The sequence below is a fragment of the Palaemon carinicauda genome, chromosome 22 (genome assembly GCF_036898095.1).
Source record: "Palaemon carinicauda isolate YSFRI2023 chromosome 22, ASM3689809v2, whole genome shotgun sequence".
Lineage (NCBI taxonomy): Eukaryota > Metazoa > Arthropoda > Malacostraca > Decapoda > Palaemonidae > Palaemon > Palaemon carinicauda.
The window spans coordinates 64963082-64979961 of NC_090746.1; the positions used below are offsets into that span (position 1 = coordinate 64963082).

General features: G+C 45.0%; 1 protein-coding gene across 4 annotated transcripts in view; it reads left to right on the forward strand.

Annotated features, from left to right (window-relative positions):
* Positions 1-2202: 2202 nt before the first annotated feature.
* Positions 2203-16880, forward strand: part of l(2)37Cd (general transcription factor IIIC subunit l(2)37Cd) — a 71140-nt gene continuing 56462 nt past the window's right edge. Inside the window, exon 1 of one of the 4 annotated variants that reach the window (XM_068346302.1) lies at positions 2203-2304. The gene's annotated coding sequence lies outside the window, so the exon portion shown is untranslated. Of the gene's footprint in view, positions 2305-2333; positions 2616-2672; positions 2697-16880 lie in introns of those variants that run through there. The other 3 variants (XM_068346301.1, XM_068346300.1, XM_068346303.1) reach the window with 3 other exon arrangements.

The following is a 16880-nucleotide window of genomic DNA, read 5'->3' on the forward strand; positions in this document are numbered from 1 at the left end:
GACCTGCCTGGTCATTGAACCCGGCCAATTCTGGCTCACCCCACTCTCTCTTCCAAAACGTGTCTCACCAACGAGTCCTGTTGCTGCCGGTCGGAGAGATTGAGAAGAGGTCCCTGGTGTACCTAGTTGCAGCCACAGTGAGAATTCTTGGGGTGAGCCAGGCAAGAGTGCAGCGTGCCAATTAGTGCAACAACCAGGTCAACAGCTATCACGGGCATAGGACTAAACTTCAAAGGAGTGCAGGTACTACATCAATGGCCATTTAGTTTTCCCCCATTTTTTATTAGCTTAGACTAATTTTAACTTTATAGGGTACCTGGCTAATTACACTATTCGGACTGTGTGCGGTGGGATTGTGTGTATATATTTTTTTCTATACAATTTTTTGCGTTTTGAGATTAACATAGTCTCTGGGTCACGTGGGCCACGTGCCAGACCCCATTTGGATTTTTATTATTGTAGACCACGTGTCTAACTAACTAATTTTCATCATTTTGAATTGCTTTCTTTTTATACCATTTTTTGCCTTTAAGATGTCCGTTTCTTTCATGTAAATTTGTGAAATAAATCAATATTAGGTTAATTAAACCTCTTTAGTATTTTTGCTCCCTCATTTATTTTAATGTGTGAAATGAATAGTTGATCACGGGACAAAGTACCCAATATTTAAAGAGAAAACCTAAGTAAGTCTATAGGTGGTAACAGCGAGGAACTTTGCATTAATATATTTGCTTCGAAGGTAAAGATCCTTATCTTTAAACTTTTAAACTACTTTACATCACTGCTCCCATTTTGGATTTTGTCTACCTTACATTAACGTAAAATAACTGTCCAGCATCTCATTGGGGTCACTGGGACGGAATCGAAACAGAGCCTTAGAGTGAGATGACTCTAGCCCTGACAAAGCTAGAGTAGGCCATAAATTATTCTTAATCCTACGTGTGGAGTGCTTAGGCCTCTGGACAGTAAAATTTCCCTTTTGTATTTGAGTGATGGTTTGTGAATTGTGACAGTAAAGTATTAGCAGGGTGTTTGTGCCCCGAGAGTAAGTGCTCCTATCCTCCCCTGTTGAACTTTGTGTAACTGTTATAAGGAGACTTTCCCGGACTAAGTTCCCACTCAGAACGTAACCATTAAAAAATTCTCCACAGCCTGATTTTTATATGTAATTTCAGGCGATTTGATTCCCAAATTTTACTTAACCTAGTCATTGTCTGATTTGCTTTTTTCAATCTTTCGTTAAGCTCAAATTCTATAGATCCTGTATTAGAGATCATAGTTCCTAAATATTTAAATGATTCCACCTCATTATTCCTTTCTCCTTCTAATGACATTTCATTTTCCATTGCATATTCCGTTCTCATCATCTCTAATTACAGATCATAAATGGAAGAGTTAATGTCTTGAATGTTGTTTGCAAAGCAGTATGAATGAAAGTTACTAAAAGTGAAGTCTTTATCAGTGAATATTCTGTCTAGTTGTGGAAACTCAAAATATATTCTTTTGAGTTTGGTTTTAAGACTAACATGCAGAAACGACATTCGTATTCCCGAGTATTATAATGTTAAGGATATTACAAGTTGTGTTGAATATGCAGTACGACCAGGTGAATATTGCCATTACCATGTTCACGTTAAGATAAGAGTATCATGTAGTGCAGATGGAGACCTGGTGAAAAAATCAATGCAGTGCAAAATGTAAACTGTACTTCAAGTATTTGTCTTGAGAAAAAAAAATATGCATAGATTCCTATGTATAATATTAGGCGAGAAGTTGCTATTTTTTTAGGAATTGTTCATATTTGTATTAACGAGGGCAACAATGGTTAACCAAAATTAAATTTTGTAATGGGTAGAATTCCCATTTTTCATTTTTTTTTTTCTAGAGAACAGCAAAGGGTAACTATTGGAAAAAAAGAATTGATGTTCTTTAAAACATCGTGTCACCATGTAAGAGCACACATTATTTTTTCCAATAGCTGCCCTTAACTGTTCTCTAAAAAATAAGAAAACTAGAAACTAGCCATTATAACATTCAATTTTGGTTAGTTATTGTTGCCTTCGTTAACTAGAAATATGTAAATTCCTCATAAAAAATAGCAACTTGTCGCCTAATATGATACATAGGAATCTATGTATATTTTTTGTTCGGTTAGACAAATAGAAGTAAAGTTTACATTTTGCACTGCTTTGATTTTTTTCACCAGGTCTCCATCTATACTACATGACATTCACTCTTATTTTAAAGTGAACATGGTTATGGCAATATTAACTGGATCGTTCTGCATATTCCACACAACTTGAAGTATTTTGGATTAGGTTTATGTAATTACCTGCTCATTAGTGTATAACAACTTATCATGAAACTTTTGCTCTCTCAATTTCGTTTAATAAACGTAATGCTGCCCTGTGTAATCTTCAACTACCAAAACAAACACGCGTTGCCGCTTGGACTGTGGACATAATATAATGTTCTCCTATAGTTCGAGGTTGCTTCTATTTTCATATGATTTTTCCGCACTATATCCTTTGTTTGTGTAAGCTAAGCTCGTCGTTTGATAGTTAAATATAGTGTCTTAAATACCAGATTACGCCTGAGCCGGAGGTAGTCTACAGGTAAGTTAGGTTTTAATGATAGTAATTCGCTGGGAAGGGGATAACATTTATTACTTGCCAAATCGATTTTCTTTATGAGGAGTAAGTGGTTCATCTCCTTTATCTTTGTCTGAAATCTTTGTAGCTAGGTTTACGATTTAAGAAATATCTAGTATTACTATTAATTTAAAAGTTCTAGATATAGACGTCTGGCGAAATCTAACCAAGGCCCTTTGGGTCAATAGGCGTAGGATGAGATGATGATGAGTGATACCTTACCAGCAGTGAAGCCAGTTTGGAAGCAAACATAGGGTTGTGATTTTAAGGTGTATTTATGATAGCGGCCACCGGTATGAATGATGACTGTTGACTAAGAATATGGCAGTGTAAGGGGGATCGTTAGGCCCCCCCCCCCCCCTCCATTAGGGAAGTAGTTAAGGGCACGGGCTGTAGGTTAGGGGAGCGAGTTTAGGTTAGTTAATGTCCATATTATATGCTCGCTGGAGGAACTGGCCGCTTATATACAAAGGCTCCGATATTTTGTTTAAGGGTAACCTGAGGATACAGGGTAGATATGGCAGTCACAATGGGGCTGTCGCAGGCGTCTCCCCTTTGGTAGGTAAGTACAGTATAGCCTTTAGTTTAGGTTAGGCTCCGCCCACACGATCTAACAGTGTTCGGTGAACTTTGTTTTTCTTTTATCAAAGTTTGATAAAGGACTTATGCTTGTGCCCTAACGGCACCAGTTGAGTAGTGAGAGCCCGGTGATGACAGGAAGAGTGATTGCTGTACCAGTAATGAAAATATGGACAGTTGTACACCCTAAAAGAAAATTCGGTATTATTATTGCTGTGGGCTAGAAAAAAAAAGGAAGAAAATTTGGGGTTAAGAGTGTTTGCAAAGGTAACAAAATTTGGGAGGCCATGTTACAATATACTACAAGAGTTGTAAAGCGAATCATAACTAGATTTAATAGATTACATGAGATTGAATCCAATTACTTTTCACAATCCTATCTTATAACGGGAACCTACAATCACCAAACAGGATACAGTACACATATGAATTATGAGATGAGTTTTTGTGTTGATTCCATATTACAGGCAACATTACTTTATCTGTCAATAGGATGCAACTAATGTATACAGAACTTCAGTACACATTACAACAAGGATTTATAAGAAGAGTTTGTGTAAAATTATACCAGAAACTTGCAAAGAGATCTAAGAATTCCTTAGAAAAAGAGATTTCTTCAACTTGCTAATTTGCCACATTTCTCCCATTATGGTAATGCGGAGAAGTGCCATTTTTCACTTCACCTCTTCTTCAATAACATAAATAATATTAAGATCCCGAGTTATTTTGTAAATTGCTGTAACTCGTGCATCCCAATCTCTATGAACAGTGGCCCTCACATCCCAAAGGCTGATGTAGTGTTGTTTAAAGTTGCCTCACTGGACCAATAAAACTTGGACATGTTTAAATTTCAACCAGAGGATACAGAAATGGTATTCATTCCGTAGCTGGAATACAAACGTACGCTATATGTTACGGGTATTACTTTTGGCGAAGCTGAAAGTACGAGCCATTAAAATTTAGAGCGGGTTAACTACCCATCCCTCTAGTTAGTGGGGGGTAGGGGACTAGCTAGCTACCCCTCCCACTCACACACCTGTGGTTGAGCCCTCTTTGCTTTTGGCTTGGATTGTGAACGGTCTTTGCTGCTCTTCCTCCTCACCAAATATTTGGACTGCCGTTAATACTTTTTGTGCTTTTTCATTATTCAGTGTGTGTGTGTGTGTCTTGACTTCTGCCAACGATGCGTACTTGCAATGGACTTGAGGGCTGCTCCTGCGGTACTTTTGTGTCTGACGAGGACACCGATCCTCAAACCCTTTGCCCTTTCTGCAGAGGTCAATGGTGTGATAGTGGTGATAAGTGTGTTGAGTGTCGGGAGTGGTCTGCCTCCCAGTGGGAAAAGCTTGGGCGACAGCCAAAGAAGAAGTCTAAGCAGGACTTTTTTCCTTTGAAGGTTTCTTCGAAGTAGAAGAAACCCAGGGCTTTTTCTTTCACTTCCCAACTTTCCTCCGAAGCTCCTGTTCGTTTGGTCTCTTCCGAGAGACCGTCGAGTAGTAGCGCAGGCCCTTTAACACCTGGCTAACCTCGGGCCTCGAGAGACGGTGTCGCTTCCTCTAGTGAAGCGGCCTAGCCTCTCCCCACGAGGGATCCATGGCTCCTTCTCCCTTATTACGTCGTCGATGTACTCATCGTTTGTCAGCGCGCCAGGTGCCTGCGCAACACTCACCCAGTCATCGCGCTGCTGCAGACTCCCTGTCTCTGTGGCGTCATTCTCCTGTCCGTTAGCGCGCACGCGCATCAACAGACCAATGAGCAGATATTTCTCGCCACCCAGATTGTGCTCCAGCTGCGCAACACGCTCCTTCTCACCAGCATGCCAACGCTCTCCAGCGCACCGGCATTCTCCAGCACGACAGCGCTCACCAGCAGCCAACGCTCTCCAGCACACCAGCGTCTGTCAGCTTGCCAGAGCTCACCAGTGCTCTCCAGCACGACAACGCTCACCAGCACGCCAGCGGTCTCCTGCGCGCCAGCGCTTGCCATCGAGCAAGCAGGCGCGTTCTCCGCTGGTGCAGAGCAGAATTCGTTACCAACGACAGGCAGAACTAGACTCGCCTCACTCTCCGACTTCAAGAAAGTCGCGCAATGAGGATGAGGTAAAGGAACGGAAAGGTAAGTGTTTGCCCACCAGACCATCGGTCCTCTCACCGAGAAAGGGCAGAGTCGTGACCTATAGGTCTCTGTCGCCCCATTTTCCTCCCCGGAAACGCATTACAGCTACCGCTGGGAAAAGAGGGAAAGGGCACCTCTGGGGAGTTCAAGATCCCAACTTTGAAGGCAGACCCACGGTATCACCCAGCTCCTGAAGAGACTCCTCAAAGGGAACCTTCAGTCCCTATCCCTTCAGGGGACCTCTCAGACAGCTCCAGCGTCAGTTACCTGCTCTGGTTCAGTGCCATACTCAGGGTGATTGTGCAAGCCTTTGGGCCAGCCTTTTCAGCACTCTCTTCGGAGCCCTCTGCCGTCCCCTCACAACCTTCGGCACCAGAAGAGCCCTGGCAAAGAACATTAATTGCTTCGCCCTTGAAGAGGAAAAGGGAAGTCTCGGATACCATCACATACTCTATGGTGAAGCTGACCCTTGTGACGCTCTCTAGTCTCACCTCTGCCGAGGGAGCCTCGCGAAGGGCGGGCATTAGCCTCCTCCCTTCCACCTTCAGAGGAAGACTCCCCTCGTGCGGAGAGCTCTCCACCACCGGTAGGAACCAGGAAGGATAGTACCAATAGGCCTTCAATGTTGGAGTTGTACCTTCTTTCCCGCAAAGAGTCGAAGGACGCCAAGACTTGCAAAGTCCTCTACTAGGGCTTCCAGATCCACAGGATCCGTCAGCCACTCTATGCATGTCCATGACCCACCCCAAAATGAGCTCTCAGGGGGTGGAGGAAGGAGACTTCACTGCCAGTCCCACTTCAGAAGGGGAGCAGAAAGAGTCAGAACAAGCTTCTGGCAAGTTTTGACTCTTATCAGGGTTCTCAATGGGTTTATCGACCCAGTGATAACCCCCAGAGATGGTAAGGACACGGTTTTAGATCATGCTTTTGGCACTCGGAAGCCCTCTTAAGGGCAGTGCAGCCTTGTCTTAGTCCCAAGGGTTGAAGAGTGCTCTGGCTAAGATTGCCCAACAGCTCTGTCACTTCTCCTCTCATCGTTCTGGCTTTTCTGCCGAGCTTCTCTCACCTCCTCACGTACAGCAGAGGAAGTACTACGGAGTCTTGAACGAGATTCCGCTCCACCACTCTAGAAGAGCTAACAAAGGGGGTCTCTATAGTCTAGGAAATGGTAAGCAGTCTTTATCTTCTTCCTCGTGATTGGAACATCCGATTGCATAGGAAGACGGGGGACGCTGGAATATAGCCATGCTTCGTTGGTTAGAAGTCTCTACTTTTAGTCTCCTCGTGAGACATGCTTAACCTTCAAACCTTGTCATGCGAGGGAAGGTTTTGCGATCATCCAGTTAGCCTCCTATATAGGATCGGCCCTCGTCTGTAAGACCTCGTCCTACTGACTGATTTTAAAGTCTTGAACTCCTGTGAAACATCTTCCGTTTGCATCGATTTATCATTCGAGTAATCAAAGGAATGACATGAGGGTCATATCCTACAATAATATTCATAGACTTAGTCATTACCCTGTAGAAAATTCCGCAGATCCGACAAGACCACATTAGTTGCTGTCGAGTGCGACCTCTGAAGTACTAGCCGGGTCCCAGGTCCCTCGGCATTAGGGATCGTCCTTCTCCTGGTCCTTTACAAAACCTGAGCAAGTAACAGTCTTCGTTAAAATTAGACTACCTGACGAGAATCCCTCCCAGGAGTAGATTTCCTCGTTCTTCTGGATTTGACGCTTCCTATAGAGGTATTAAAGAAAAACGGTGGCGGAGGCCACATACAGGACCATATGTCGTTAGGACTATGATCAGAACACGAATGATACCGTCTCTTAATCCCCTAGTAGGCATCTTCTTTCTTCAGGAAAGTGCCGGGGGCAATGTCTGTGATTCATCGGTTTCCTTTTCTAAGGAAATCACTTCCTGCTCCTATGTGGTCTCCCCTTCGGTGTATCCTGTCCACGGGTTTGGATTTTATAGACTCCACCCATTCTGCAGGAGTATTCCTCCTACGGCCTCTGTTTTAGAGGTCTTCCTTTGGGAAGCAGAATGAATTTCAATGAAAGCAGTGAACTTCTTTTTGCAGGAGGACTGCTGTCTCCTGTTCGATTCCCTTTTGTGAGCTGTTTTCTTGGGAAAGGAATAGATGTCTTCTCCCCACTTCTGTGCAGACTTATAGTTTGACTTGTCTCATTAAGTGACTCGACTAGAGCTTCGTTCTAGCCTCGTCGACAAGACTTGTCCTGCCGAAAAGACAGGTCACATACAGTGGCACGTCTACGGTTCTGGAGGAACTATTACGGACTTCCTTTACGACCAGATACTCCGTGGTGAAAGTCAAAAGAAGTCTGTTTTTTCCTCTTCTCAAGAGAGCTATTCTAGTCATGCACTCAAAAATTGCTTTCCATAGAGTTTGAACATATTACCCGTAGCGTGGTAATAAAGCCGCCTACTGGATAGGTGATTCCATACTGCAGATCTTCCCCTGATCTTGAAGACAGGACTTTCCCAGTGTAACACTCGACCAAAAGAGACGTACCCTATGGGTCTCTCTCAATGTGTCTCACTCATGGTGAAAAACCAAGTAACATCCTATTTTTTTCAAGCAGCTTGAACCTCAGATTCAAGCCGTCCAACTGGGAACCTGCCACTTTGTAATCGAGGCTGTATAGCACACTGGGTCGGATACTCGTCATTGTTTTTCTTTTTCACGCCAGTGATTATACCGAGGCCATATCTCAGGAAAACAATGAAGGAGTTTTCTCCTTAGGTTCAGCGTGCCTCTCTAACCCTAGGAAGGTCAGAGGAGGTTGTAAGGATCTCGTACGGGACGGGGACACAGGCCCTATACCAGTCGCAGAATCCCTCTCCTCCTCCTCTTAGAGATGACACAGAGCTCTGTACGTTTTAGGGTAGAATCCGATCATAACTTTTTCAAGCAGCTCCTTTGTGACACAAACCGTACCATTGGTAAGGTGGATACGTGTCTAAGTTTCACCTCACCCCACCTACAAGACGTGACCCACAGAAGACCCGATACGGTTTCTCTATCACTCCTGTGCTGGTGACACAATAAGTGGTTTAGTAATACCTTAGGCTCCTTTTTGGACAAGTAGCAGAATGTTGAAGACATTGTCTACCCTGGGTAAGACTGAAATGAATGAAAGTATGCCTGGTTCTTTTACTTTCATCATCTTCCCCTCCTTTGAGAAACACCACCATGGATCCCTTTGCAAAGCTGCCTTCAACCTCTGCAGATAATAACCACTTCCCTTGTGTAACCAAGTATGTTTTCATATACTCGTACACGTCCATAATGCCTCCTGCGAGGTAGGCTTCAGGAAACGTCTTTTTATGTGTGATGGTAATATTTTAACTAGGAGCATCTTCTTACCTAGACATTCTTATGATCTCTCTCACAACTACTTTAGTTGCTCAGGCCACTGTCATACTCCCTTGTATTGATATGCAAGGTGCAAGGTTTCCCTCGATTACAGTCTATACTGTACTAGGGAAACCTGGGTCAATGACTAACCCAGTAGTTGGAATTACCACCCTTCTAATAGTGAGTCATCCAATATAAATAGCGGAAGGTTTGTTAGTATGGGAACAAATGACAAATTCGGAGGTAATTTGTATTTTTCAATATTAAACTTAGCCGGTGATTATATAAGCTGCAACTCTGTTGCTCGACAGAAAACTCTACGTTCAAAATACGCCAGCGATCGCTATGCAGGTAGGGAGTGTACATCAACAGCGCCATCTGTCGAGCAGGTACTCAGTACTCAATGTAAACACAGAACCAATTTTCTCTCTGTCGGGCTACCGGCAAGACCTACTAATTCGCTGTTACTAACTGGATTTGTTTTCACAACTATTTGGTGAAGTACACTATTCTAGTTTTGAGCTTTCGCTATGCAGGTGTTTTATCTTCATCTCAAAACTTGAACTCGTTTTGGATAGATTTAATTATGGTGACAAAGAGAGTATGGACTCTCTTTCACTTTTAAATGGCCGACCCTTCCCTTAGGGAAGTGTGTTTAGGTTTTTAGTAATTTTGCTTAACACGTTATAGATCTATATATTTTATATCTCTCCGCCTTTATTAGGCCTCTTCGATTAACTTTCCATTTATTATAAACATATAAAAATAAATTTTTATGTTTTGTTTATGTGCGACCTTTCCTGATAGTAGGCGGTCCTAACTTGGAACCGAAGTTAATCAACGTTGAGCCCGTTATATCGTATTTAGCCTTTAAAGAATTTAAAACTTTTTAAATTTAATGTTTTATGAAAGAATTTCTTTGATAGTCTTCGTACTGTTTTCAAAGATGAACTACGTTTAGTTTTTTAGACTACGCAGTTGTTGACGTTCAGGACGTTCAACATGCGCTCTATCGTTACGATAGAGAGAGAGTGTATCACGGTTTCACTTTGCAGTAAGAGTAAATCGATTCTGACGTTTTGTTCTTTCTTTCTTAGCTTAAATGTTTTAAATTCTAAATTAAAGGAACTTTTTATTTGGAAAACCTTTCAGTTTTTTCCTTTAGTCAAATAACATTTTTTTTTCTTGACGATATATAATTGGGCTCTTCTCTTAGGTGCGAAATCAAGAGAGAAAGAGAGAGAGAGATAGAGACGGAGGGAGAGAGAGGAGAGAAAACGTTCCGTTCAAGCGGGTAACGTTGTTCTCGTGTTACTCTCGTCCCTAGTCGCTGTACGGGGAAGAAGGTAAAATGTTTCTAGGGTTTTATTCTTGTCCCCAGGCTATGTGCGGTGAGAGATTGTAAACGTAGTTTATTTGAACTAGTGTCTAGTCTCTTTCCCAGCCACTGAATTTTTTATCTTTATATATGTTTTCTGTTTTTTGCTAGTATTAATGAGCTGCATTATACGACTGATTTCGCAATTACTACCTTTTAATGAAGGGTAGAATTGCGTGTTTCAGGTAGAAATCAGTAAAAGTTTCGATTTCAGTGAAATAAGTGCAAAACAGAAAATCGATAAAGTGATATGCGCAAAGTGTTACAGTGTTGCGTCCGAGGGTTCGTCTGTTTGTGCCTGTCGTTCACCTAGTCCGGGACCTCTTGCAAGCTCCCAAGCCCAGGGGAGAAGTAATGTCGAACGACTTATGGGTTGAGAGGCCTTGATCAACGAACAGACGTTTTTTCCCTCCGTGGTTTCGGGCGTATCTACCCAAGATCGCCCCACCCACACAAAGACGAGAGAGCCCATTTATTTCTCGTCTGCGGAAGAGGTTTCTCGTAAGAAACCAGGGACCAAGGTCTCGCGGCTTATTAAGCGCAAGTCGGTCCCTTCCGCGCAAGTCCAACGGCCCAGTTGTAGCCACTGGGTCAGTTCGGACTCGCTGCAGTCTTCCGACGACTGCTCACCTCCTAAGAGAGGCAAAGCGGTACCGCATCAGGCAGTCACACCGTCTGTTGCCGCACCTGCTCCTGTAGACCCTAAGTGGTCTTTGCTGCAGACCATACAGTCTCAGTTAACGTCATTGATGCGGGACTTTCGTGCGGAGAAGGTTGACACTGCACCAACCTCTAGCCTACAACCAACCACGGTTGTGCGTCCTGTGGACGCTGAGGCGACCTTCTGCCGCACTCCAGCTGAGAGAGTCCCGCCACCCATGCGTTCCAGTGTACCCTGCCAGCCGCATGTTGACGTTCAGTAACGCACGGAACCTTCCGTTGACGTTCGAGAGGTACAACAACAGTCTAAGTTGTTTTGTTTTGACGCGGTGCGTCAACCTCCGCATTCTAGAGTTGTTTTGACTGCTCAGTCTAGACAGTCAAAGCAGTCTCGAGTGGACACTGTATGTCCTCACGCACCTGTTGTGGTTGACAGTTCAGTTGTTGACAGTTCACAGACTGTCAAGCAGTTACATGACGTTGCCTTCTGGTCTGCTACTATTGCACCAGTGAGAGACTCACTGAGGTAACCTAGCTGTTATCGGACAAGGTTCCTGTAGATGAGGAAGTTGCTGTTCTCCCTCCTACTGATATTCCCTTGAGGACTCTGTCATTTGGAGAGGAGCCTTAAGCTGCTTAGCCTCCTATGGACTTTAATTAAATCATGATGATTTTTTAAGGATCTTCGTCCGGATCTTGTAACTGCTGCTCCTCGTTCGCCTAAACGTCAGAACTTACACTAGGCCTAGCTACTTCGAAGCCGTTGTTTTTAAGCTAGTGCTCTCTCGCTCTCCTAGAGAGCGTTACGTTGGCTAGGCGACTGGTTTTTGCACCAGGAGGAGTTTTAGGGATACAGCCTTTGATTTCCTTTCTTTTAAACTGGCTTATAGAGCGAGAGTCTGATTGGACACGAGAGAAGTTCTCGGCTTGGGAGTTCATGCCTCTGCCCAGATAGACTTCTCAATTCTGGTAGACTCGCCCTGGCGCCTAGCCAGGAGACGCTCCAAGTTGTTTACAGGTCAACTTCTCAACTTTTGTCGAGCCTTTGAAGTTTTGCTGTACTATTATGTCACACATAACAAGGCTTTCAGGGATGGTAAATGGTTCCGCCTCAGTCGCTAACCCCGTCTGTTGCCACACCTGCTCCCGTAGACCCTAAATGGGCTTTGCTGCAAGACTTGCAGTCCAAGCTTGCGTCCTTGATAGAGGACTTAAAATGCGGAGAAGAACCTTCTGGCCAACAACCTTCCAACCGGTCGGTTGTGCGCCCTGTTGACGCTGAGGTAACCTACTCGCGTCTGCCAGTTGAGGTGGTTCCTCCTTCTGGCCAACAACCTTCCAACCGGTTGGTTGTGCGCCCTGTTGACGCTGAGGTAACCTACTCGCGTCTGCCAGTTGAGGTGGTTCCTCCTTCTGGCCAACAACCTTCCAACCGGTCGGTTGTGCGCCCTGTTGACGCTGAGGTAACCTACTCGCGTCTGCCAGTTGAGGTGGTTCCTCCACCGATGCGACCCAGTGTGGGTTGCCAGTCGCACGTTGACGTTAAGCGACGCTCGGAGGTGGTTGTTGACGTTCAGGACGTTTCAACAACCAGCAGAGGTGACTTGTTGTGACGCAGTGCGTCAACCTCAGCAACCCGGTAGGGTGTTGACTGCACAACCCAGACAGTCTAGACAGTTTCGGGTTGACGCTGTACTTCCTCGCGCACCCATGGTTGTTGACAGTTCACAGACTGTGCAGCAGTTCCATGATATTGCGTCCGGCTCCGTCACGCATCCACCAGTGCGACCGGATTCAGCGAGTCAGACGTTGCCCACTCCGTTGCCGTTTCCTCATCAGTTTCGGATGAGGAACCCTCTGATGAGGACGTTGCTGAATAAGACGATCAGCCCCCAGCCCTTCTATCCATCCAGAAGATGCTGAAGAAGGAACGCTGCCCAGTCAGGCTGTGGATGAGTCTGGTAGGGACACTGTCATCCGTGGATCAATTTGTGTCACTAGGAAGACTACACCTCCGTCCTCTTCTATACCATCTAGCTTTTCACTGGAAAAAGGACAAGACGCTAGAAGTGGTCTCGATCCCGGTTTCCGGAAAGATAAAGTCTTGTCTGACTTGGTGAAAGGACTATATCAACCTTAGAGAGGGTCTTCCCCTGACTGTTCAGACTCCCAACCACGTTCTCTTCTCGGACGCATCGGACGTAGGCTGGGGTGCGACTTTAGACGGTCGGGAATGCTCGGGATTATGGAACTCGAGTCGAAGGACAATGCATTTCAACTGCAAGGAGCTACTGGCAGTACATCTGACCTGGAAAAGCTTCAGGTCTCTCCTTCAAGGCAAAGTGGTGTAGGTGAACTCGGACAACACCACGGCTTTGGCGTACATCTCCAAGCAAGGAGGGACCTACTCTCTGACATTGTACGAGATCGCAAGGGACCTCCTCACCTGGTCAAAAGGTCTACTGTAGACATATCACTAGTAACGAGGTTCATCCAAGGCAACTTGAATGTCATGACAGATTGTCTCAGTCGGAAGGGACAAATAATTCCAACAGAATGGACCCTCCACAAGGATGTATGCAAGAGACTTTGGGCCACCTGGGGCCAGCCAACCATAGATCTCTTCGCAACCTCGATGACCAAGAGGCTCCCAATATTTTGCTCACCAATCCCGGACCCAGCAGCAGTTCATATAGATGCCTTTCTACTAGATTGGTCACATCTAGATCGATATGCATTCCCTCCGTTCAAGATTGTCAACAAGGTACTGCAGAAGTTCGCCTCTCACGAAGGGACAAGGTTGACGCTAGTTGCTTCCCTCTGGCCCGCGAGAGAATGGTTCACCGAGGTACTTTGATGGCTAGTAGACGTTCCCAGAACACTTCCCCTAAGGGTGGACCTTCTACGTCAGCCACGCGTAAAGAAGGTACACCAAGGCCTCCACGCTCTTCGTCTGACTGCCTTCAGACTATCGAAAGACTCTCGAGAGCTAGAGGCTTTTCGAAGGAGGCAGCCAGAGCGATTGCTAGAGCAAGGAGAACATCCACCCTTAGAGTCTACCAATCGAAGTGGGAAATCTTCCGAACTGGTGCAAGTCAGTATCCGTATCCTCGACCAGTACCTCTGTAACTCAAATAGCTGACTTCCTCTTATATCTGAGGAAAGAACGATCTCTTTCAGCTCCCACTATCAAGGGTTACAGAAGCATGTTGGCATCAGTCTTCCGTCACAGAGGCTTAGATCTTTCCAACAATAAAGATCTACAGGACCTCCTTAAGTCTTTTGAGACCACGAAGGAGCGTCGTTTGGTTACACCTGGTTGGAATTTAGACGTGGTACTAAGATTCCTTATGTCAGACAGGTTCGAACCGCTACAATCAGCCTCCCTGAAAGATCTCACCTTAAAGACTCTTTTCCTGGTATGCTTAGCCACAGCTAAAAGAGTCAGTGAGATTCATGCCTTCTGCAAGAACATCGGATTCTCATCCGAAACGGCTACATGTTCTACAACTTGGTTTTCTAGCCAAAAACGAGCTGCTTTCTCGGCCTTGGCCAATATCGTTCGATATTCCAAACTTATCGTATGGTTAGAAATGAACTAGAAAGAGTCTTATGTCCTGTAAGAGCTCTTAAGTTCTATTTAAAACGAACTAAACCTTTACGAGGCCCGTCTGAAGCTTTATGGTGTTCAGTTAAGAAACCATCTTTGCCTATGTCAAAGAATGCTTTATCCTATTTTATCAGACTGTTAATACGAGAAGCTCATTCCCATCTGAATGAGGAAGACCAAGCTTTGCTGAAGGTAAGGACACACGAAGTTAGAGCTGTCGCAACTTCCGTGGCCTTTAAACAAAATAGATCTCTGCAAAGTATAATCGACGCAACCTATTGGAAAAGCAAGTCAGTATTCGCGTCTTTTTATCTTAAGAATGTCCAGTCTCTTTACGAGAACTGCTACACTCTGGGACCATTCGTAGCAACGAGTGCAGTAGTGGGTGAGGGCTCAACCACTACAATTCCCTAATTCCATAACCTTTTTAATCTTTCTCTTGAAATGTTTTATTATTGTTTTTTGGGTTGTCCGGAAGGCTAAGAATCCTTTCGCATCCTACTTGATTTGGCGGGTGGTCAAAGTCATTTCTTGAGAAGCGCCTAGATTAGAGGTTTTGATGAGGTCCTGTTGTATGGGTTGCAACCCTTGATGCTTCAGATCCTAGGGGTCGCTCAGCATCCTAAGAGGATCGCGAGGCTCCGTAAGGAAGACGTACTTAAAAAGGCAGAGTAATTGTTCAAGTCGACTTCCTTACCAGGTACTTATTTATTTTATGTTTGTTATTTTGAATAACTGCTAAAATGAAATACAAAATACTTAGCTCATAATAATGTAAACAAGTAATGCTGGTCTCTACCCACCCCCCTGGGTGTGAATCAGCTTATATAATCACCGGCTAAGTTTAATATTGAAAAATGTTATTTTTATTAATAAAATAAATTTTTGAATATACTTACCCGGTGATTATATATTAAAGGACCCTCCCTTCCTCCCCAATAGAGACCCAGTGGACCGAGGAGAAAATTGGTTCTGTGTTTACATTGAGTACTGAGTACCTGCTCGACAGATGGCGCTGTTGATGTACACCCCCTACCTGCATAGCGATCGCTGGCGTATTTTGAACGTAGAGTTTTCTGTCGAGCAACAGAGTTGCAGCTTATATAATCACCGGGTAAGTATATTCAAAAATTTATTTTATTAATAAAAATAACATTTTTCCCTAACTAATACAAACCTGTAGCTATTTATATGAATTGCCCCACCATCACCTGTCCCCCAGTAAGTCCTGCCTGCAAGCAAAAAGTGAGGTGGTTCATTGAACCGTGAGTAGATATAGGCGGCTGGGTACCCCCCAACCACCCCCTACCTTTCCACTATCAGTGGTTAGGAAGGGTTGCTACTTTGCACTTAAAATCTAATGTCTGCCTTCCAGCTTTTGCACTCAATTGACAAAATTATCCAGTGGGTCTATATGAATGGATTTAAGTTCTCGACAAGTAAAACTACAATTGTCCATTTTTGTCGTATCCGGGGAGTACATCCAGACCCGGATATACACATCAAAGGTCAACGGATCCCATGTGTAAGTAAAGCTAAATTTTTAGGGTTGATATTTGATAGTAGGCTTACATGGTTTTCTCAATTAAAAGCATTAAAAGCTAAATGTCTTGAGGCTCTTAATCTTTTAAAAGTATTGTCCCATACATCATGGGGGCAGACCGCAATACTATTTTAAAATTATACAAGGCCTTGATTTTTTCCAAAAATAGTTATGGATGTGAAATATACTCCTCAGTCACCCCAAGCTGGTATAAGGCGTAAAGCTCGCCTTCCCCTTCGCCGTAGAGGTCTTCCTTCACCTCACAAGGGTGTTAGGAGGCGCCTCTTCGCTTCATCATCACCGCAGTCCTCCGCAGATCAATCTCGTCGTCGTTCGCCGACCCTGCCAGCTACACCCTTGGACCTCTCTGCAGATCGTTTGCGATCTCCTTCGGTAGAAGGTCGTCCTTACAAAGGGCACGCCGACCTTCCACCCACCAGACCTGCTGACCTGCCGTCACCGTTCCTGGCTGCCGATGCGCTGTGGGCGCCTTCTCATCCCGTTGTAAAATGGGCAACGGTCCCTTCGGGGCATAAAGGGCGTGAGCACAAAGTTGTGCCCAAGTCCCTTAAGCGCCAGGTATCCCCTGCGCGGCAACGATCTCCTGCGCGCTTGCGCGCACAGGCAGATGTTCCCGTTACTACGCGACCACCTGCGCGCCAGCGCGCACCTGCAGTTCCTGCTATAGCGCGCCAGCGCTCACCTGCGCGCAAGCGCTCACCTACAGTTCCTGTTATAGCGCGCCAGCGCTCACCCGTGCGTCCACGCTCACCTGCGCGGCAGCTCACTTCTATGGAGGTTCCTGAGATACCACACAGGCGCTCACCGGAACTCCAGTGCTCTCGAGATCACCAGTGCACTACTGCGCGCAAGCGCTCGCCTGCAGAGATTCGTGATATAGCGTGCCAGTGCTCACCTGCGCGCCAGCGCACATCACTGGAGTTTCCTGAGATAGCGCACAGG